The 21,972-nt window shown below is 40.7% G+C and overlaps 2 non-coding genes across 2 annotated transcripts; both read left to right on the top strand.

Moving 5' to 3' along the window:
• The first annotated feature begins 19,909 nt into the window (after positions 1–19,909).
• On the top strand, positions 19,910–19,980 carry trnag-gcc (transfer RNA glycine (anticodon GCC)). The gene has a single exon. It is a non-coding gene; the product is annotated as a tRNA-Gly (tRNA).
• Positions 19,981–20,292: 312 nt separating this feature from the next.
• Positions 20,293–20,364, top strand: trnaa-cgc (transfer RNA alanine (anticodon CGC)). The gene has a single exon. It is a non-coding gene; the product is annotated as a tRNA-Ala (tRNA).
• Positions 20,365–21,972: the final 1,608 nt, after the last annotated feature.

Raw genomic sequence — 21,972 nt, 5'->3', positions numbered from 1 at the left:
GATAGTCAGAGGCTTTTTCCCAGGGCTGAACTGGTTGCCACAAGAGGACACAGGTTTAAGGTGCTGGGGAGTAGGTACAGAGGAGATGTCAGGGTAAGGCTAACAAATTTCAAAACATACGCCAGTGGTATTTGACCTGATTCTGATTCTGATATAGAATATACAACAGTTATCTTCCCTCTGCAGGGATTCCCAACCTTGTTTATGCCATGGACCAATACCACTAAGCAAGAGGTCTGTGGAGTCCCGGCTGGGAGCCCCAGCTCTACACTCTCAGTCCTGATGCAGAGTCATGACTTGAAATGTTTACCCATGGGGATGCTGTCTGACCTGCTCTGTTTCTCCAGCTGTTTGTGTTTTTGCTGACTGAGGACAGAATGTAGCATTTTGAGCCACAAGACAAATTTGAAGCAAGTCCACAAATTAACTTAATATAGAATTAGATTGTTACTTGAAAATTAGAATATTAATAAGTTTGGGAATGAAAGGCAAAAGAAATGGAGCTGTCTACTTAGTGTAAGTATCAGGCAGCCCATTGGACAAAGTTTGGAGCTGCCTTATTCCTGTTTGCTGGAAATCTCTCAAATGATTTCATCTGAATGAATTATCTGTCATCCCTTTCAGATATCCGTAATAACCATTGTCTGATATGGCACAAAAGTATAAATATGAAGGTGGTGGTCCCTTTGACTGATTTTCCAATATTGATGATTGGCTCTGTTGAATTAATAGGAAATGCAGATCTGTATTTACCTCCCTACTGATCCAAAGACAGCTTATATCAATTGTGGTGGATAGTATATTATGTCAGGGGCAGTGAAGTGGAGATATGTCCTTACCAAAGGAGGTGTAAGGCACTCCTTCCCTCCACTAGCCTGCAGATCACACTTGGGCAAGGTGTAGCACCTGCTTAGCCCCCCCGATCAGAGTCACGTGAAGCCATGGGAACAGGCTCATACGATCAGCCAGTGCCTATCACAAGTATTGATTATTGACCATTAACAACAGGCAGACAAGTACTGGTAATGGCTGGGTCACCTGTCTTGTAAAGACACTGTCCAGAAGAAGGCAATGGCAAAGCACTTCTGTAGAAAAATCTGCCAAGAACAATCATGGACATGGAAAGACCGTGATTGCCTACATCATACAAATGGCAGATAATGAACGAACGGGTATATTGCAAATACAGATAATTCTCATCTAGTGGCCTTTTGTGTTTCTGGTGTTGTTTGTTCATTCACATTACGAATTAAATAGACTCACAACCTCAATGCTGTGAAAATACTGAGTTATTTCAAGAAAGTGAAGTCTCTCATTTTTCAATAACAAAGCTAGCCTTCAACACCTGTTCAAAGATGGTGAGATTTGCGTGTTGTATATAAGAAGAGGAAATTTCAAAGCTTTCCCTTATTATACCCCTAAATTCAGCAAGAAGTTGTTATTGCGAATGAGGCTTCTGGCTTCTCTATGTGAGAATCTCCAGGGACAGCAGAACAGAAATTTCAAGTGGACATCAAGCAGCAGGAAGCAGTCACGTTAAATTTTCCCACCCGCGTGCACTTGGTACTGAAAGGAATCTGCAGGTGGCATGCGCCATGGTTGAGATAAATTATCATCAGAAATTAAAACAAGCAAGATTTAATATAACAAAGCTGAGGGAACTTGAAAAGGATAGTGGGAAGGGATAGCCATAGTTCTTAAATCTGAAGTGATAGAAACTTAAATGTCATAAAGGTTAATGCTCCATCAGCTAAATTAGGTTTGGCAACTATGCCATTAATGCATTCAGTTCACTCTTATTTGTGTCTTGCAGCAGTAACCATGATTGGTAAAAAGGAAAAAAAAAATGTGATTTTAAACTGATGCATAGGCAGTAAAAGATACAGAAAATCATTTTGTTATTGCTTGAATTAATATGACTGACAATAACAGTTTAAATGTACTGAAGCATTACTGTGAAATTGGATCTTGCTACAGTTTCTTGCTTGCTCACTAGCAATAAACTGTTAAATGTAAAGACAATGTAAGCAGAATACTCAAGGTGGCCTGGGCAGTTTATCAACAGTGCGATCACAAGAACCCTGGGTGAAATTGAGACAATATGCTCCAAGTGAGCTGAACAGACATAATAATAGTGATGGAAACAGCTACGCTTTAAAATGCAATTTACAGCAAAGGATCCAAAGGGTGCTGTGGATGCTAGTTAACGCATCCCATTTCTTGCTTGAGAAGCTTGAATCTCAGGCACGGCCTTAGGAGTGGATCTAAGCAAATGCCAAGTTCTCCATCTGAGAGTGGTGGGTGAATTGTCGCAATTCCTCCACAAATGGTTGATTCAGCATCACCGGGCCTGAGAAACCGTTTTACCCGCACTCCAGACTGACAGCAGCACATGGCAAAGAGTGGCCTGGAGTTGGGAATCAGCGATGGAATGGCGGGGGGAGGGGCAGGTGAAATCCTTCCATTGTTAGAAACGTCAGTTGAGTTTAAGCAGCTCATTGAAGAATGTGGGGGCTAATCTGGAATAAATATAAGACCCATACCAATTGATTGCAAATGTGCCTACTTCTGGTTTAAGCATGTGGAGTTTTGGGCAGCGAACTAGCTTACTTGGGAGAGAAACTAATGATGGCAAGATTTAATCAGCTTGTATTCCTTAGATTTTAGGCAAGAATTTAAGTTCAGTGGCTCAAGCTTAGCTTTTGTGGACCTTGGAAAATCTGGCAGCAAAGGAGAATTGGTAGTTTCCAGGTTTGACTGATTAATGCAGTTCTAGCGCTGCTCTGAATGGGAAGAGTAGGAATCCTTTCTCCTATTTCCTCAAGCAGACCTGCTATCGTGTCTTACCTGTGTGATCACTCTCTGTGCCCACAGTCTCTTTCTGATAACCCAATCATTCATCTAGCAAGTGTGTGGTCTCCTGCAAACTACCTCTCTGATTTCTCCCCTTGCTATCTCTTCTCTGACATTATGCTCTCTGAACTCTCTCTCTCCCCATCAGATTCTCTCCTATTCTTCACCACTGTGCTCTGAACTGCTGTAACACACCCTCATAGTCTAGATTGCTGTGACTGATGGGTCAGAATCTTTCTGAATGAAACCTTACCTGTATTCTAAAATGTGGTCTGCCGACCTGATATCATGGGCTGTTCCTTTTAAGCAGCTAGGTGTCTCCAACATTTCCCAGGTTGCTACTGGGTGGAATAGCCAACATGCTCGCTTTATTTAAAAAAATTATTATATTTTTTGTGAACTTTCTAACTAATTCAATATTATTGAAGTCTTGCTGACCAGCTGTAGTCTATGTCACCACCTTCTACTCCCACAGCGTGCAGCCCGTCCGGAGAGAATCGGGGACCCAAGCTTGGAAGCCACTGCTGGAAACAGTCTCCAGCTCTCCCTGGCTGCTACCTGGTAACCCAGACTTCCCTGATGAGCAAGCCGCCCACCTTTCAATCGGCTTTGTTGACAGGACTCAAAATAAATGCATAATGTACCAGGCCCTTCTGGCCCTTCAAGCCATGCCACCCAGCAATCCCCGATTTAATCCTGGCTTAACTACGGAACAATTTACAATGACAGCATTGTTGTCAAAACATAATGGCATAAATGGCTGTGATGTTTCACTCCTCAATGATTTCAGCACCTTTTATGTGCACTTCGAAAGGCATTATGACACTACACCTGTGTGAATCCCCAAAGCATCCAGCGATCCTGCAATCTCGGTCTTGGAGGCCAACATCCGAATATCCTTCAAGAGGGTGAGCCCTCACGGGGAGTCAGGCCCCGATGGTGCAGCTGCCCACGTCCTGAGAACCGGTGCCAACCAACCTCTCACTGCTGCGGTCTCCTGCTTCAAAAGTGCTGCGATCATTCGGATGCCCAAGGAAAGCGGAGTATGCCACTTCAAAGACTCTCTACTGACTGCACTCCCATCTACTGTGATGAAGAGCTTTGAGTTGTTAGATAAGGCTAGAATTAGCTCCTGTCTGAGCAAAGACCAGGACCCGTTGCAGTTCTACAGCAGATGCAATCTGAATAACTCTCCACCCGACTTTGGATCACCTAGACAACTGCTTGAGATAAATTGGACTGCTGTTCTCTGATTGCAGCTCAGCATTCAACACCATCGTTCCCTCTGTAATAATAACTAAGTTTCAAGAAAAGAACCAGCCCTCTGCAACTGGGTCCTCGATTTCCTCATTAGGAGTCCACAGCCAGTGTCAGTAATAACATCTCCTGCTAGCTGACTATCATCACAGGCGTACCTCAAGGTGATGTTTGTAACTTTAAAAATTTATACAAGGTACTTATATCTTTATACTAGGTACTTATATCTTTATACTGACGCGGGTACAAAACAATGGATTTCACATCTGTGATAATAAATCTGAATCTGATTCTGAAATAAATAAAACTTTGGAGCCTCATTGCTGAAGGTAATAAATGATTCCCAGAAGTTTTAAACTTTTTTTTGCTTCTTTCTCTGTTTTCCCTCCTCCTGTGGGTGATGATAAACCGCAGACAGCTGACATAAAAAAAATCTTCTGCTCACTTGGCATCTTACATGCCTTCAGGATGTTCCAATTTATAGCCAATGAAGTATTTTTGAAATGTAGGAACTGTGACAGCCAATTTGCACACAGCTCGTTCCAACCAATAGTAATGTAATAATGACCAGATAATGTATTTATGTCATGTTCCACATGGGGTAAATATTGATCAAAGTTAAAGACAAGACCCTGATTTAACATCTCATCCAAAAAGCAGCTCTAAGGAGGTGTCTTCAGGAAGGTATGTATTAAATTCCCTATTGACCTAACATGCATTGAGAAACCATGAGAGATCTTTGATTCAAGCAGCTTAAATAATAGGCTGTGAGTTGAAGAAGTTGCTGCAATCTTGTTGACAAGCAAGATTTATTCAAGGACTCAATTTATAATATCCATTTTCTATTCAGCCTGAGGAACTTTATTTAAGAAGAACTTAAGAATTTATTTAAGTAAGAATTTTTTTTAGGTGCTGAAAAACTCAGAGCTTCTACCCCATCAAAAAAACATTAAATATAAGTTTATGACACAGGACTAATGGAACTAATTGGGTTATAATGCATGGTATTTTGAAGAACATACTAAGCATAGAAGGGACAAAGTTCAAAGTATATTTATTATCAAAGTAGAAATATGTCAGCATATACAACCCTGAGATTCATTTTCTTGCAGGCATACACAATAAATCCAATAACCATAATAGAATCAATGAAAGACCACACCAACAGGGCGTACAACCAGTGTGTAAAAGACAATGAAATGAAATACAAAAAGAAAGAGATAATAATAATGATAATAAATAAATAAGCAACAAATATCGAGAACATGAGATGAAGAGCCCTTGAAAGTGAGTCCATAGGTTGTAGAAACATTTCAGTGATGGGGAAAGTGAAGTTGAGTGAAGTTTATCCCCTTTGGTTCAAGGGCCTGATGGTTAAGGGGTAATAACTGTTCCTGAACCTGGTGGCTCCTGTACCTTTTTTCTGATGGCAGCAGTGAAAAGAGATTATGACCAGGGTCCCTGATCCAGGCTGTGATGCAGCCTGTCAATATACTCTCCACCACATCATTTATAGAAGTTTGTCAAAGTTTCAGATGTTACGCTGAACCTTCATGAACTTCTAAGGAAGTAGAGGTGCTGCTGTGCTCCCTTTGTTATTGACTAAGGGTTTTGCATCAATTATCACATGTATAAAGGGGGTTATTGGGGCAAACCTGACCAGAGTCTGAAAAAGCAACTATAGACAGAAATGTCGACACTTACACCAAGCACCTAGTTGTGTGTAATCCAGCCAGATCTCACCGGTGCTTGGGAAGTCTAGGAACACTAGTGAAAGGTGAGGGAACTGGAGAAATGGAAAATAGAACAAAATTAGAAATTAGAACAATTAGAACAAAATACTAATTAGAACTAATAAGTAGAACTAATTTAATACTAAATTAGAACAAAACTGAAACCATAAGAACTTAAGGCATAGGAGAAGAATTAGGCCATTCGGCCCATTGAGTCTGCTCTGCCATTTGATCATGTCTGCTTTATTTTCCCTCTTAATACTGTTCTCCTTCCTCCTGCCACAACCTTTGATGCCCTTACTAATCAAGAATCTTTGAATCTCTACTTTAAATATATCCAATGACTTCTCTCCATAACCTTTGATACTCCCGCTACTCAAGAACCTATTAACCTTAGCCTTAAATATACTCAGACTTGATCTCCCCAGCCATCTCCAGCAAGTAGAGTCCAAGAGTTGTCAAATGCTCCTCATGTGTTAACCTATTCATAACCAGGATCATTCACAGAATCTCTGGATCTTCTCCAATATTTGCACATCCAATATAGGGTTCATTATAGCGTGGAGGCTTATGATATGTACCAGCTGATCATATGAGCACCCACCACCTGTTTCCATGGCTTCATGTGACCCTGATCGGAGGGGGGTGGGGTGCTAAGCAGGTGCTACACCTTGTCCAAGGGTGACTTGCAGGCTACTGGAAGGAAGGGGTGCCTTACACCTCCTTTGGTAGTTATGACTCTTCACCCCACCACCCAGCTGATTAGTAAGGGTTATAAGATGTGGGTTAGTAACGGTTCATAAGTTATTAGTAGGCTAAGTTGATGCTGAAAGGATAGGGACATTTGTGGGATAAGGCTCAGTAGGAGATTTAAATAAAGGGTTCACATCAAGCAATCTGTCCTGACCTATTTTCTTTGCTGAGGTTGTAGCAAACTTGCCCATAGTGGTTACTGATTTTATTTTGAATTAATTTGTGTATGCAGTACTGTGGAATAGGGCACATGTGCTGTATATAGCTAGAGTGCCTAAGGCCCTTGCACAGTACAGTAGTAATTTTATGTATTGCATTTTACTGCTGCTACAAAACAAAAGCAAATTTCATGACATATGTAAGCGATGATAAACCTGATTCTGATAGGGGTCTCTATTGTGGACTGGGTGTGGGAAGCGGGCAGGGAGAGGAAAATCATAGCTGGGAAAAGGAGAAGGGAGAGGGAAGCACCAGAGAGACGACTCTGTAATGATCAATAAACCAATTGCTTGGAATCAAATGACCTTATCTGGTCTCTCAGGGCTGTGTGTATCTGCACCCACGCTAACCCCCACCCCTGGCACTTCTCTTTCACACCCCTCCCACGGTGCTCCCTTTGTCATTCCCAACATCCTTTGCTCCCACCAGATCTACAAACTCGTTCTCCGCTCTACATTGACAAATACACTACTGTACCAAAGTCTCAGGCACCCTATATGGTTAGGGTTACAGTACTGTAATTTAGTTTCTTATGTCCTGTTTGGCTTGGGGAATAAAAGCAGAAAACCTTTAGAGGAAATTTAGGATTATGCATGCCAGGAACTGAAATACATTTCCTATAATCAGAACAACATTCTGAAGTAACTCAGCAGAAGAGCTACATTACAATTATCTTTGCTGCATATATTTTTATTGACTGTACAGAAAATAAATGACTTTTGATCAAATCGTTGCATAATTGTTAAATTTTATCTATGAATAATAATCAAGTCAACCCTTGGTCAGAATGACCATGTTAAATTTCACCACTTTTATTGGTTACTCGCTGAGAAACTTTTCCATACAATTACAAATTATAAGTAAACCAGTTATTGGGCTGATCCAGTCAATCCCTATATTGACCAAAGCAACTATCTTGTATTCAGTATAGGATGATGGTGAATATTGGTAGCTCGTGTTGAAAGGTTTGATGTTTTTAGAAGTGTGCTTCTCTTCTGATAACTCTATAAACAAACTTATCAAAATAGACACCATCTACGAACCCCTAAGAGCCAAAGAAATGTGAACCAATGGACCTCAATTGAATGGGTAGCCAATCAGGATTGAGCCATGCAAACGGTGACCTTTATAAGAGTGAGCGCTCCCAGAGAGAAACACCAACAACTGAGCACTGAGATCTCACCTTGACTGCTGATGAAACGTCTGCAAATTAATTGCCAAGCTTGGTGAACACCCCAACATCAAATGTGCTCAGTACTTCAACAGGGCAATTTCTATATAAATTAGAAGTATTTAAAATCTACACTTTTTACATACAAGGATGGAAAATATAACAAAATGTTTAAAAGAAAAAGGTATTGTAGGCTTGTGATTTTCAAGTAAACAAGCCCTGCTTATGGATTGCAGGATGCCCCAATGTTATTATGAAGTAGGTGCAGAATTATATTCCAGTCTATTAATGTATAAAGTGCATACATCCACAATCTTTATTGGACAAAAATACGTATATTAAACTATATAATCTGTGCCAGCTGAGATAGTGATACCGTATTGATGGCAGAACCAAAAGTTCGCAAAAAGGACTCATTATCCAGAATGATCTAAAACATTTTGAAAGAAAGCCTACTTTGGAAATGTGGAAGTTTATTGTGGACATCTTTTGTTACCTTTTTATTTGATAAGATTATTTTCCCATCCAATTCTGAAATATGCTATTATCCTCTCTCCTGAGATGTTACCAGATCTGCCACAGTATGTATGTCTAGCTTATTTTAATTTGCTGCAGATTTCCTGCATCGGCAGTATTTTGCCTTTGTAAAATCCAGCACTCCGTCACTGGCAGTCTGACTGGTAGTCTGATATTGAGAGGGATACTCAATGTTCAAACTTACCAGTATGGTGGGAAGGGTGACAGCAGACCTTGAAATGATACTTGGTCAACGTGTCTGCCTCCGGTGCGATTCCATCAGCCAAGAAACCCTTATTCAAATATTTTTTCCTACCAAGTAATTAGTAGAAGTAATGTCACTAGAATGCCAGGGTTCAAAGTTTAGCCAAATGATGAAAATAGTAATGCAAAATACTGTAACTTAGAACTAGAACTAGTATAGATGGGTACTTGATGATAGGTTTGGATTTGATGGGCTGAATAGCCTGTTTCTGAGCCCTGTGAATCTATGACTCTGAAACTGGTAACCAGATTATTGAAAATTACCTCAAGAATATAGTTTGTCTATTTAACGAATTCTTGTACAATACTTTGCCCACTGCACCATAGATTTGGGGTAGCCCTATACTACCCAACAACCAACTCTTTAAAAGGACAAACCATTTCTTGGTATCTTCTCATGAGGCAGAGTGATCTTTGATCTTATATTTCCTTAACCTCCTTAAAGGTGAGCAGATATTTGTTGCGATATAAATCATTAAGCAACTTTTACCAGAGTTACTAATTCCTGTGGTTACAGCCCAACTTAATGGGCGACTTAAAACAGTGAGTAACCCACATTTCCCACAGCAATATATCAGCTGTCTTGAGCAAAGTAATTTCTGATTAATTATTGCATGTTTTCTGAGCCTGGCCCTCTCATGGTTCCATTTAAAAAATCTTGATCTACTAACAAACAGTAAATACACTGGGTATGTTGTACATTTTCACAAACTAACTTGCTACTGCTTATTGACTGTTGGAAGATATTATCACACCACAACCAGCTCATTAAACCCTTCTTTGCTGCTGCCTGAGAGCTGCTTATTTTAATTTGCTGCATACCATGATTAAACTGCAAACTTAGGCTACAAAATTCCCTCCAATATTTTGAGGGAAGCATTGCATGTTTCGTTATGCAGTTTGGAAAAGCCTTGTGAAGATAGTGATATTCCACAGCACTAGTTAAAGATAGTATTCTTGTATAGCTTCATGTGAGACCATAATGTACTGGACCACTGGAAAGTTCTATTGAATTTCTTGAGATGTCATCAGATGGTCCTCATAGTCATTGAATCAGAGTGCCTATCCATGAAGAGCAACCGGTCAAATAGAGAAGGTGTGCAGTGTTTTTAATATTTGAGTAATGTTGTTAACGTTGTTTTAAATGTAGTAATGTTGGTAAGAATAATCAAAATAGGACATACATGGTAAATGGTAGGGCATTGAAGAATGCAGTAGAACAGAGTGATCTAGGAATAATGGTTCATAGTTCCCTGAAGGTGGAATCTCATGTGGATAGGGTGGTGAAGAAAGCTTTTGGTACGCTGGCCTTTATAAATCAGAGCATTGAGTATAGGAGTTGGGATGTAATGTTAAAATTGTACAAGGCATTGGTGAGGCCAAATTTGGAGTATTGTGTACAGTTCTGGTCACCGAATTATAGGAAAGATGTCAACAAAATAGAGAGAGCACAGAGAAGATTTCCTAGAATGGTACCTGGGTTTCAGCACCTAAGTTACAGAGAAAGGTTGAACAAGTTAGGTCTTTATTCTTTGGAGCGTAAAAGGTTGAGGGGGGACTTGATAGAGGTATTTAAAATTATGAGGGGGATAGACAGAGTTGACGATGAGAGGCTTTTTCCATTGAGAGTAGAGGAGATTCAAACAAGAGGACATGAGTTGAGAGTTAGGGGGCAAAAGTTTAGGGTTAACATGAAGGGAAATTTCTTTACTCAGAGAGTGGTAGCTGTGTGGAACGAGCTTCCAGTAGAAGTGGTGGAGGCAGGTTCAATATTGTCATTTAAAAGAAAATTGGATAGGTATATGGACAGGAAAAGAATGGAGGGTTATGGGCTGAGTGCAGGTCAGTGGGTCTAGGTGAGAGTAAGCGTTCGGCACAGACTAGAAGGGCCAAGATGGCCTGTTTCCATGCTGTAGTTGTTATATAGTTATATGGTTAAATATATTGTTTGATTAAGCATTTTTTCTTTGTTTACATAATTCATTACAGATTATATAACAATTAAATGTGTGCCCCTCATAAAGGTAAAACTAAGTAGAAATGCATCTCCCAGATCCCATGAATTCCTTTTGATTCGTTTCTGGAGTTATAAAGCGTAACAGGGTGCTTGTCACAAGGGGAGAGGCCTGGCATCAGCTGACTGTGGGGGGTGTGGCGTGTTACTGTTTCAGCTCCACGGAGTTCAAGCTTGGTCAGTGGTTCTCCCTCAGAAGCACTGATTGAGCCTTACAGTCAGTGAGTTTTAGGCAAAGGCTCCTGAGAAGGTACTCTGAAGTGCTTGGAGTAGTATCAATCTGGACCGGGACCAGCAACAAGAATTCTATCAGCAACAAGATGACCTCTTTCCCACCGAGAAAGTTAATCACTCTTTTCTATTAATGGCATTGCTGAGGGACGGCAGCATCTGAGGAGTCGGCTTCTGCCTCTATTGAGGCAGTGTCATGGTCCTCCAAAGCCCTGTCCCATCCTGAACCAGCAACTGCAGTTGCTGTTGGGGAATAGTTAGCCATGCTCTAAGATCTACTGGCTTGCCTCGTCAAGATTGTGGAGGCAGAGATGGGCGTTGCCCAACCTGAAGAACACCATACTTAAATGTTGTTCACTTAGAGCCATAACACCATGAGACATAGGATCAGAATTAGGTCATTTGGCCTGTGGAATCTGCTCTGCAATTCTAACATGGCTAATTTATTATCCCTCCCAACTCCGTTCTCCTGCCTTCTCCCCGTAACCTTTGGCACTCTTACTTAACCATCAGAGAGAGTTGCCAGTGAAAGAAATGAAATATCCACTTACTCGCAGTGTGGCGAGATCCCTCCCAAGACTTTCATGCACCCAAATATCCATTTGCATTCATTTCTCACTGCTGTTCAGGATATCTGACATTATAATTAAAAAATATGGAAATTGGGGAAAGTTATAGTGGAGGCATTTTAGGGCAATACTCTCCCATTGAGTATCAGTTTAAACATTTTACTGACCATTGAATGAAAGCATACTCATCTGCAATAATGTAGCCATTTATACTTCATACACATTCAAACATTTAAATTGCAATGATTGCTCAAAAATTTTGCACTGTGCTGAATAAATTATTCAAAGAACCCTCTTTTCAATTCTGTTGTGGGGCATAAATTATGTCAAACAAGCCTTGGTTGTGATCCAGTAATGTTCCCTTGTTAACCTGTATGATGGACAAAATAGTGAGAGCTTGTACAAGCTAAAAGGTCACGGAATGATCAGCATTATGCACAATTGCAGGTACAGCTATTTGTATTAGATCACATTTTGCAACTTGTAATGAGAACGGTCGACGCTAGCTGGAGTTGGGTAGGAAAGATCAGAATAACCAGCAGACCAGTGTACTTTCATCACCAAACCATTACAGGGCAAGGGTGGCTATTTGGTAACGGGACAAAATAAAGCCACTTCTTTGCTGGGATCCAAGACAATAATGTCAATGCGAGAAGTGTGCTTTATCTAGATGTCTCTGTGACTTGGCATCCTTTTCAGTTCTTTCTGTGCAAATGCTGTCAAAAGTGCATTAATAAAACATGGCTGGAGACAGTTTGGTTGTAATACATAAATAAAGATAGGGGCTCTCAACATAGGGTTAAGGTCATAATATAGATTAGAGTCAAGAGGCTAATTGGACTCTATTTGTTTATGTGAGTTGAATAGCTCAACTTACATTAGCTGGAAGAAGATATTTGAAATAGTATTAATTCTATTTAGGGGCTGAATGTTTTAAGCCCTAACAGTTCACTGTTAGGTTATTTAAATTTGTTGTCTCTATTGAAGAACAACCAGGCTATTTTAAATAACAACTTAATGCATAATAAGAAACAGAATCCTCTGATAAATTTGGATAAGTATTGAATCTGTACTTGAAATTAATATGATTGCTCTTCCTTTCTCAGGTCAGGGTTTGCACTGGCCATTTTGATACTGACAACACACTCAGAGATGTTTGATATGTTCCATCTTATCAACCCTTCTGGTGCCTCTACGTCTCTGCCCACATAAATACAGGCTCAAAGCACATGTAACTTGTCCACACAATACTGTGCAAAAGAATCATTAAGATCAAGTCTTTGAATTTCAGTGGGGTTCTCTTGTTCATCTGCGGTAACCTTTGCAGAAGGTTGATGGATCCCCGAGAGAAATTGCATAAATGGCTGCTTTTAGCTGCAGATGACATTTCCCCAAGGGTTTTGCTGAACTGCCTTCGGAGAACCCTTTCAACCACAACTTGCATGTATAAGCAGCACCAACAGGTTAAACATATCTTTAATTTAGGCACCGAAAAAAAAGAGCATTTTCATTTTGATTTGTTCCTTGTCAGAGGTAAACTGATAGTTTTACAAGCTCACTGTCTTAGAGCTTTCATTGGACAAAGGAAGCTGGAGGAGCAACTTGCTACCTTCCTGCCTGCTTTATAAAACATCACTGCTAATATAGCTAAAAGTTTTAGCATACTTGTTTGGCGAAACTATGACTATCCCTTTGGACACAACTTTCTGCTTCACGTACGGTGGATAGAGATGATGAAGAAGAAAATGCTATTTAGGTGCAAGTGGGCTGCTGTACAATTATGCTTTTTGTTTTTCAATGGCTCAATTTAATATCGGAGAATGTATACAGTGTACAACCTGAAATTCTTACTCTTCGCAGACATCCACGAAACAGAAGAAAAACCCCAAAGACTGAATGACAGAAAAACATTAGAGCCCCAAAGCCCTCTTGCCCCCATGCACAAGCCTCAGCAACAGTATCAACCCCCTTTACCACCCCCCCATGCAAGCAACAGCAAAGCCCCCAAAGAGACCATGATCTAGAGCCCATCAAAAAAACACTTTTCTACCCCAACACTTCAACGTTCCACAGGCTCCCTCTCACTCTTGAATAGGGAGAGAGAGGCATCTCTCGTGCCTTACCGAGAGGGAAGACCAACAGCTCGCTGTTTCGATGATACAATTTGCAGCATTGCTTATTTCAACAGCAGCCGTTGAAATACCGTCTCAAGGTTTGAATCTTCCGTGAGGCTTCAATCAGTGACACCGGCAAGGAACTGGGTCGTCCACAGGGCCTGAAGGTGCAAATCTTCCTGTCCGGTCCTGGAGATATCAAAAACTGCTAGGCTGATAGGCAAGCTCTGAGAGGGGGTCCACAGTTTGAGTACAGCTGTAGATTATGGACTCCAACAGGACCCCAGCCACCTTGTAAAGGAAAGAAAAGACATTAACGAGAAGAAATTAAATCTCTTCACCATCTTTAGCTCCTCCTCCTCTTACTGTATTAATTTTTACTTTAAGATCTACCTTTATGATACATCAGATTTGCATAAATGAAAGAATACAAAGTCACCTGTCTTCCTGTACAATGATTTTTAACAGAAAATACATTTCAACAATCAGATATATAGACATTACAGGAAGATGGGGCTGTCATCACCAAAGTCACAATGGAGTTGAATTGTCACCTCACAACCTTGAGTGCATATACTTCTGAGAAGTCATTAACACTTTACTTGCACAAACCTGTGAATTAATTAATGTTCTTTTGGAAGGCAGCCAACAGCAGGAGGGGGTCTTCTATTCATACTTGTGTGGCTGGAATCTGCAAGCATGGCAGAACAGATTGTTATTATGCACCCATATGTATCCGTGATCCCAATTCAATGTGATTTTTTTTAAACTTGGCAATCCACACCAATTAAAATGCAATTACCAATTCTCATGTCCTTGATAACACTTGATTCCTTCATTCAGAGTAGTTAAAAAATGCGACAATTTCTTGTAGAAGCAAGAAAAGTCACAACATGAAAACTGAGTGATAAAGCATTTGCATTATATTGCAATCCATGACATTGCTGTCACTGAAGTTCAAAGTTCAAAGTAATTTATTATCAAAGTGCGTTTATGTCACCATATACAACCCTGAGATTCATTTTCTTGCAGATATACTCAATAAAGTCCACAGAATAGTAATCATAACAGAATCACTGGAAGTCTACACCAACTTGGACATTCAAGCAGTGTGCAAAAGACAACAAACTATGCAAATACCAAAAGAAAGAAATAATAATTATAAATAAATAAGTAAGAAATATTGAGAACATGAAATGAAGAGTCCTTGAAAGTGAATCCATTCGTTGTGGGAAGATTTCAATGATGGTACAAGTGGAGTTGAGTTAAGTTATCCCCTGGTGGTTCTGTCCCACCCACCACCTTTTAAATCTACTCCTCAGCTTTCCTTTTCTCCGGTCCTGTCGAAGGGTTTCAGCCCGAAATGTCGACTATACTTTTTTCCATAGATGATGCCTAGCCTGCTGAGTTCCTCCGGCATTTTGTGTGTGTTGCTTGGATTTCCAGCATCTGCAGATTTTCTCTTGTTTATTGTTTTACAATTGTTGATTTGTACATCTGTCAGCAAATACTGGACAAGCAAAAATGTCCTCCAGTGCAGGTAACAAATAAAGTACCATTAACCAAAGGGTCCACGGGCCCCAGATTGGGAACCCCTGTTCTACAGTATATATCATATAACATCTATCTTGAGTCTTACAACAATAGAACAGATATTTTCCTTGGGTGAAGTGGTACATGTTCTTAAGCTTCAGTATCTTCTGCTTGATGGGAGAGGGGAGCAGAGAGAATGATCAGGGTAACGGAGGTCTTAGCTACTCAAGCAGAATAAGAGAAACTGTTCTTCCAATTTGGGTTTGGTCTCTCCATAGCAACAGATAAGGCCAAAGACAGACAACATAGTGCAGGGTTGAGAAACAGATTTAAAACGACATGTAATTGGAAGCTCGAAATGGTTGTGGTGAAAAGAGCACAGGTGTTCCAGTTCACCAATGTAGAAGAGGCTACAAAGCAGCCACCCAGTGCAATAGACAAGGATTGAAGGGGTGGAAGATAATGTCTTTCTCACCTGGATGGGTTGTTTGTGTCCTTGGATGGTGGTGAGGAAGAAGCTGAAGGAATAGATTTTATACCTCCTTCATTTGTCATGGAAGAAGTGCCAGGATGAGGAGGGTGGGCGGGATGGGACGAACAGAGTGGGGAGCCCTGAAAGAGCAGAGCCTTGGAAAGCAGCAAATGAGAGAGGGCGAGGAAGATGTGATTGGTGGCGGGGTAGGAGGTAAGGATTAGGGGTTGGAGGGCAGTGAGAGTGCTCTCTTTTGTTACTGTTGCTGATTTCCTACTTAACAGTGATGTACAAAAAAAAACATCGCAGGAGAGAAAAGGAAAACATTTATTCAGAAATGCTTACTTAAAGTTAGATGTGGAGCAACATCTAGTAAACTTATGGTTTGGTCTGAGATTGGACAATGCCCCAAAATACAGGCAAAAATGTCCACTCTTTTCAATATTTTTTCTGAATCCATTATCCCTCTCAGCAGCTCTTGGAAGAAGTTAATGCAGTTGTGTCAGGTAGAATTTGAATCTAAGATCCTTAAATCTTGAATTGAACAATGTATGTTTCAGGCATTGAATACCATTTAGAAACTTTGATGAACAGGACAGCTGATGATCAATGTAGCTGACTACTGTCCAATCAGTCTACTTGCAATCATTAGCAAACTGATGGAAGGTGTTACTGACAGCGCCATCAAGTAGCACTATTACATCAACAACCTGTGCACTGATCTCAAGTGCTCTGCCAAGACCTTTCTGCTTTGGACCTAATCAGCCTTGGTTTAAATATGGATCAAACAGCTGAAATCCAGAAAAGATGGGAGAGTAACAAGAGCTTTCAAAGTTCAAAGTAAATTTATTATCAAATACATATATGTCACCATATACAACCCTGAGATTAATTTTATTGGGGTATACTCAATATATCCACAGTAGAATAATAACCATTAAAGAATCATTGAAAGACTGCACCATCTTGGTCATTCAACCAGTGTGCAAAAGACAACAAACCGTGCAAATACAAAAAGAGAGAAATAGTAATAATAAATAAGCAATAAACATTGAGAACATGAAAAGTCCTTGAAAATGACTCCATATGTTGTGGGAACAATTCAGTAATGACGCAAATAAAGTTAAGTGAAGTTATCACCTCAGCTTCAAGAGCCTGATGGTTGAAGGGTAATACTATAACTGTTCCTGAACCTGGCAGTGCAGGTGCTGGGGCTGCTGTACCTTCTTTCCAATGGCAGCAGTGAAAAAAGAACATGGCCTGGATGGTAAGGATCCTTGATGATGGACGTTGCTTTCCTGCAACAGTGCCCTGTATGGCTGTGCTCAATGGTGGAGAGGGCTCCAACCATGACCTACTGGAGAAGATTTAAACCATGACCTACCACTACTTTTTCTATACTTTTCTATAAAAGGGCATTGGTTATTTCATAGCCGGCCAGGATACAACTAGTCAATATACTCTTCACCACACATCTATAGAAGTTTTTCAAGGCTTTAGATGTCATGCAGAATCTTTGCAAACTCCTAACGTCGTATAGGCACTGCCGTGGTTATTTTTGTAATTGTACTTACATGCTGGGTGCAGCACAGGTCCTCCAAAATGATAACACTGAGAAATTTAAAGTTGCTGACCCTCTCCATCTCTGATTCCCCAATGAGGAATGGCTCATGGACCTCTGGTTTCCTTCTCCTGAGGCCAATAATTAGCTCCTTGGTCTTTGTGGCATTGTGTAAGAGGTTGTTGTTATGGCACCACTCAGCCGGATTTTCAATCTCCCTTCTATATGCTGATTCGTCACCACCTTTGATTCGGCCGACAACAGTGATGACATCAGCAAGCTTGAAGTTGGCATTGGAGCTGTGCGTAGCCACACAGTCACTAGTGAAAAGCGAGTAGAGCAGGGGGCTAAGCACACAGCCTTGTGGTGCACCTGTGCTGATGATGATTGTGGAGGAGATGTTGTTGACAATCCAAACTGATTGGGGTCTGTAATTAATGAAATTGCACAAGAAGGTCTTGAGGCCAAGGTCTTTAAGTTTATTGGTTAGTTTTGAGAGGATGATGGTATTGAATGCCCAGCTGCAGTTGATAAAGAGCATCCTGATGTATGCATCTTTGCTGTTCAGATGTTCCAATTTTGAATGAAGAGCCAATGAGATGGCATCTTTTGTGGACCTGTGGTAATGTTAGGCAAATTGGAGTGGATCCTAGTTGCTTCTGAGGTAGGAATTTATAAGTTTCATCACCAACCTCTCAAAATAAATCATCGCTGTGGATATAAGTGCTACTGGTAGATAGTCATTGAGGCAGGTTACCACGTTCTTTTTAGGCACCGGTAAAATTGAAGCCTGCTTGAAGTAGGTGAGTACCTCAGACTGCTGAAGTGAGAAGTTAAAGATCTCAGTTAACACTCCAGCCAGTTGTTCAGCACAGGTTTTTAGTACTTAGCTAAGGTACCCCATCCAGGCCAGATATTTTTTATGGGTTCACATTGGCCTCAGAGATTGAAAGCACAGGATCATCAGGGCTGCAGGAGTTTGTGATGGTTCTTCCATATTTTGACGGGCAAAGCGAGCAAAGAAGGCATTGAGCTCACCTGGAAGCGAAGCCCTGCAGTTGCTTATATCGCTTGATTTAACTTTAGAAGAGGTGATAGCATTCAAGCACTGCCACAACTGTCGAGCATCCTTTGTTGATTTAAGTTTAGTCCAGAATTAACACTTCACCCATGAGATGGCTTTTGGAAGATCACACCAGGACCTCTTGTAACTTTCTTGGTCACCAGACTTGAGTTCTACGAGTCTGTGGTGGCCAGTGCTATCATGTTTGCTGTTGTGTGCTGGGGCAGCAGGCTGAGGGTAGCAGACACCAACAGAATCAACAAACTCATTTGTAAGGCCAGTGATGTTGTGGGGGTGGAACTGGACTCTCTGACGGTGGTGTCTGAAAAGAGGATGCTGACCAAGTTGCATGCCATCTTGGACAATGTCTCCCATCCACTCCATAATGCACTGGTTAGGCACAGGAGTACATTCAGCCAGAGACTCATTCCACCGAGATGCAACACTGAGCGTCATAGGAAATCATTCCTGCCTGTGGCCATCAAACTTTACAACTCCTCCCTCTGAGTGTCAGAGACCCTGAGCCAATAGGCTGGTCCTGGACTTATTTCCACTTGCCATGATTAACTTATAATTATTTAATTATTTATGGTTTTATATTGCTATATTTCTACACTATTCTTGGTTGGTGCGACTGTAACCAAACCCAATTTCCCTCGGGATCAATAAAGTATGTCTGTCTGTCTGTCTGTCTGAATGCCTCTGATCTGGCCCTCAGCAGATTGCAGATCTCATAGTTCATCCAGGCTTTCTGGTTTGAAAAGACTGAATGATTTTGTGGGGACACACTTGTCTACAACTCTTTTAATAAAGTATGTGGCAACCATCCTGTATTCATTCAGATCCACAGATGACCCACCCAGTCCACTGACTTAAAGCAATTCAGTAGCCGTTCCTCTGCCTTCCGTGACCACCTATTTGGCTGATATTTAGACTGAGTATGACATCAAGAAGCCCTGAAAATACTAAGGGCTGTAAAAGATAGGTACAGAGAGATTGTTTCCCCACAGTGAGTAGTCTGAAACTACGGATATTGTGACAATGGGATTAGTATAGAATTAGTGTAAATAGCCGCTTGGTTGTCTGCAAGGATTTAATGGTTCTGTTTGTGTTCCCGGAAAAAGAGGGACACCGTTTAGAGCTGAATAAAGGAGAAACTCCTTTAATAAAAGCAGAAAATGCCGGGCAGGACTCTTAATCAGAACTCTACTCAAACCGCTTTACTCACTTGGTAGGGAATCAACAATATTCTCTACTCTATATATATTTATATAACACAAAGTAATATCAACAGCGTATTATGAAATGTGATCCGGAACTGCAAGCGGCGTGCATTTGTCGATATAGATCAGAGGCCACTCGTCCTATCCTCTTTAAACTAGCTAGTTCCCCTCTGCATTCGCAGTCGTCATGGAGGATTTCGATTTGAAGCGTCGACAATTCCTTCTGTTCTCACAGATTCTGCTGAGCTCCTCATTGTGTTAGATTGTTTGTTGCTCTCGATTCCAGAGTTCTGTGAAATCCCAGAGAATGCCGAACAAGGCCGTGTTCCCTTTTTAATGGTATCTGCAGACTATCTACTCCATGCATCGGTGGTTCAGTGGTAGAATTCTCGCCTGCCACGCGGGAGGCCCGGGTTCGATTCCCGGCCGATGCAACATTGCTTTTTATCCCCTCATTATTTCCTGTCGAGAATTCATGCGTATGTTTCATTCGTGAGAACAGTTACTCTTCCCTAGATCTTTCTTATTGTTGTTCCTCTGGTCAAGGTACCAGCAAATAAACTCAGAGCCCCACTAACTGGAGAGGAGACTGAAAAATTAAAAACTCGCCGGTGACCTTCGCCTAGTTCACGAACAAATTCTTAGATGGTTGTTTGAATACAACCACAAACCTCTAATAAAATACTTTGAATCAGCAGTTGAGTTAAATTAATTTCAGCTTTTATTTAAAGACTGAGCAAGTACTTGGGGATGTAGCTCAGTGGTAGAGCGCGCGCTTCGCATGTGTGAGGTCCCGGGTTCAATCCCCGGCATCTCCAGGACGTATTTTTGTTTGCTTTATGTTTTGCGTGAAGTTGATCGGTGTTCTGCGTTGATACTCGTAGTTATTATGATATCATTTAAAAGTAATTTCAGAAGGGGAAATCACATAATCTGAAGGAAGAACAAGGTATTGAAGACGGGAAAGCAAATATTTTCCAGAATTGACACCAAACTGGGGAACACAGGAGCCGTTTCCATCCATCCAAAATAAAGGACTAACTCCAGTATTTATTCTTCTATTTCAAGGAAAAAATATTACTAGATTCTCACAGACAATTCTCCTGTTATACAACATAAGATTATCAACCGCTGAGTTCTGTATTATTCATGGAAAGTCTGACGCATTTTATATTTCAATTAAAAAAAGCCAGGACTGCAGGCATTGGAAAATGTATATAAATCTTATTTGAACCAGCTTGGGGAATGCAGAGAGAATTACAGAATTGTTGACCTTAAGCAATTTACAATCAATGGGCATTACATGACCAAGCAAAAGTCCACTCTGCCTGTGCAGAGGATAGCATTGGACGTTCATTTCACTAATATACAAATCCAAGCAAAAATTACGGAGAAAACCTTTACTTCACTTCAAATCTGATTCTATAGATGTCAAATTGTGATCCAAGCTTACCTCTCACAAAGCGTCTATTCTAGGTCTTAATCAGGTATGCAACTAAATGCGTGTACAGGATGAAAAGGTGGCTTGTGGCTAGGAGGCAGGTGCTTCTTGGGTTTGCATCCATGATATCAAAGGAGTGTGAATGGAGGAAAGTAGAGGTAATGATTCTCGGAGCACTACCTCTCCATTTATGTTAATTATCTGTGTTCTACTTTACAGAGTGCCAGGGTGCTGTCCTGACTTGCCTTCACAGTGAGCTCTGCTCCTTATCCTGAATTGTTCTGTCATCAAATTCCTGGAATATTTGCTCCCACACAGGCACTGCAAAGGAGGCTGAAGTACTCCCATACCACACTTCTGTTCACTTAATATTTTTGATTTTCAAAGCAGGCTACTTATTTCTACTTCCCTAAGATCCACAACACATCAGATTAAATGCCAGCTAGTTGAACACTCTGTCTTACTGAGTTTATTTTGATGAGCATCAGACTTGTCTGTCACTATTATTATCCAGAGAAATCACTTACCATATTAGATGACAAACATCAATTAAGTACAATAGTATTTGCGCAATTGCAAGGATTGCAAATAACACATATTTAGGAAATTATATGTTACAATTGATTTTCATGTTAGTTTTTTAAGTAGTTAAGGCCAACCTAATTGCACTGAACAAGCCTCTTTCCTTTTGTACCTTTTGGATTATTTTAATGAACGACTGAAGGGCTGAGGCAACAATATGGATTTCATCTCAATTGCAAAGATTTAAAAAAGCCAATAGTCACACTTTTATGTCATAGTTTATGCATTATCCGTAATCAAAGATTTATTATCTAAGTATGTATGCAGTACCCAACTGTGACTCGTCTCCCCCACAGACAGCCATAAATCAAAGAAAATCATGGAATCTGTTCAAAGAACAAACATCACCACAACCCCCCCCCCCCCCCCCACACGCAATGAAAAACAAATCTCATAAGTGGCA

This window comes from Hemitrygon akajei, chromosome 5 (genome assembly GCF_048418815.1).
Source record: "Hemitrygon akajei chromosome 5, sHemAka1.3, whole genome shotgun sequence".
In the NCBI taxonomy this organism is placed as follows: domain Eukaryota; kingdom Metazoa; phylum Chordata; class Chondrichthyes; order Myliobatiformes; family Dasyatidae; genus Hemitrygon; species Hemitrygon akajei.
The sequence above is the reverse complement of the archived record's forward strand: the minus strand, read 5'-3'. Positions and strand labels throughout refer to the sequence as shown.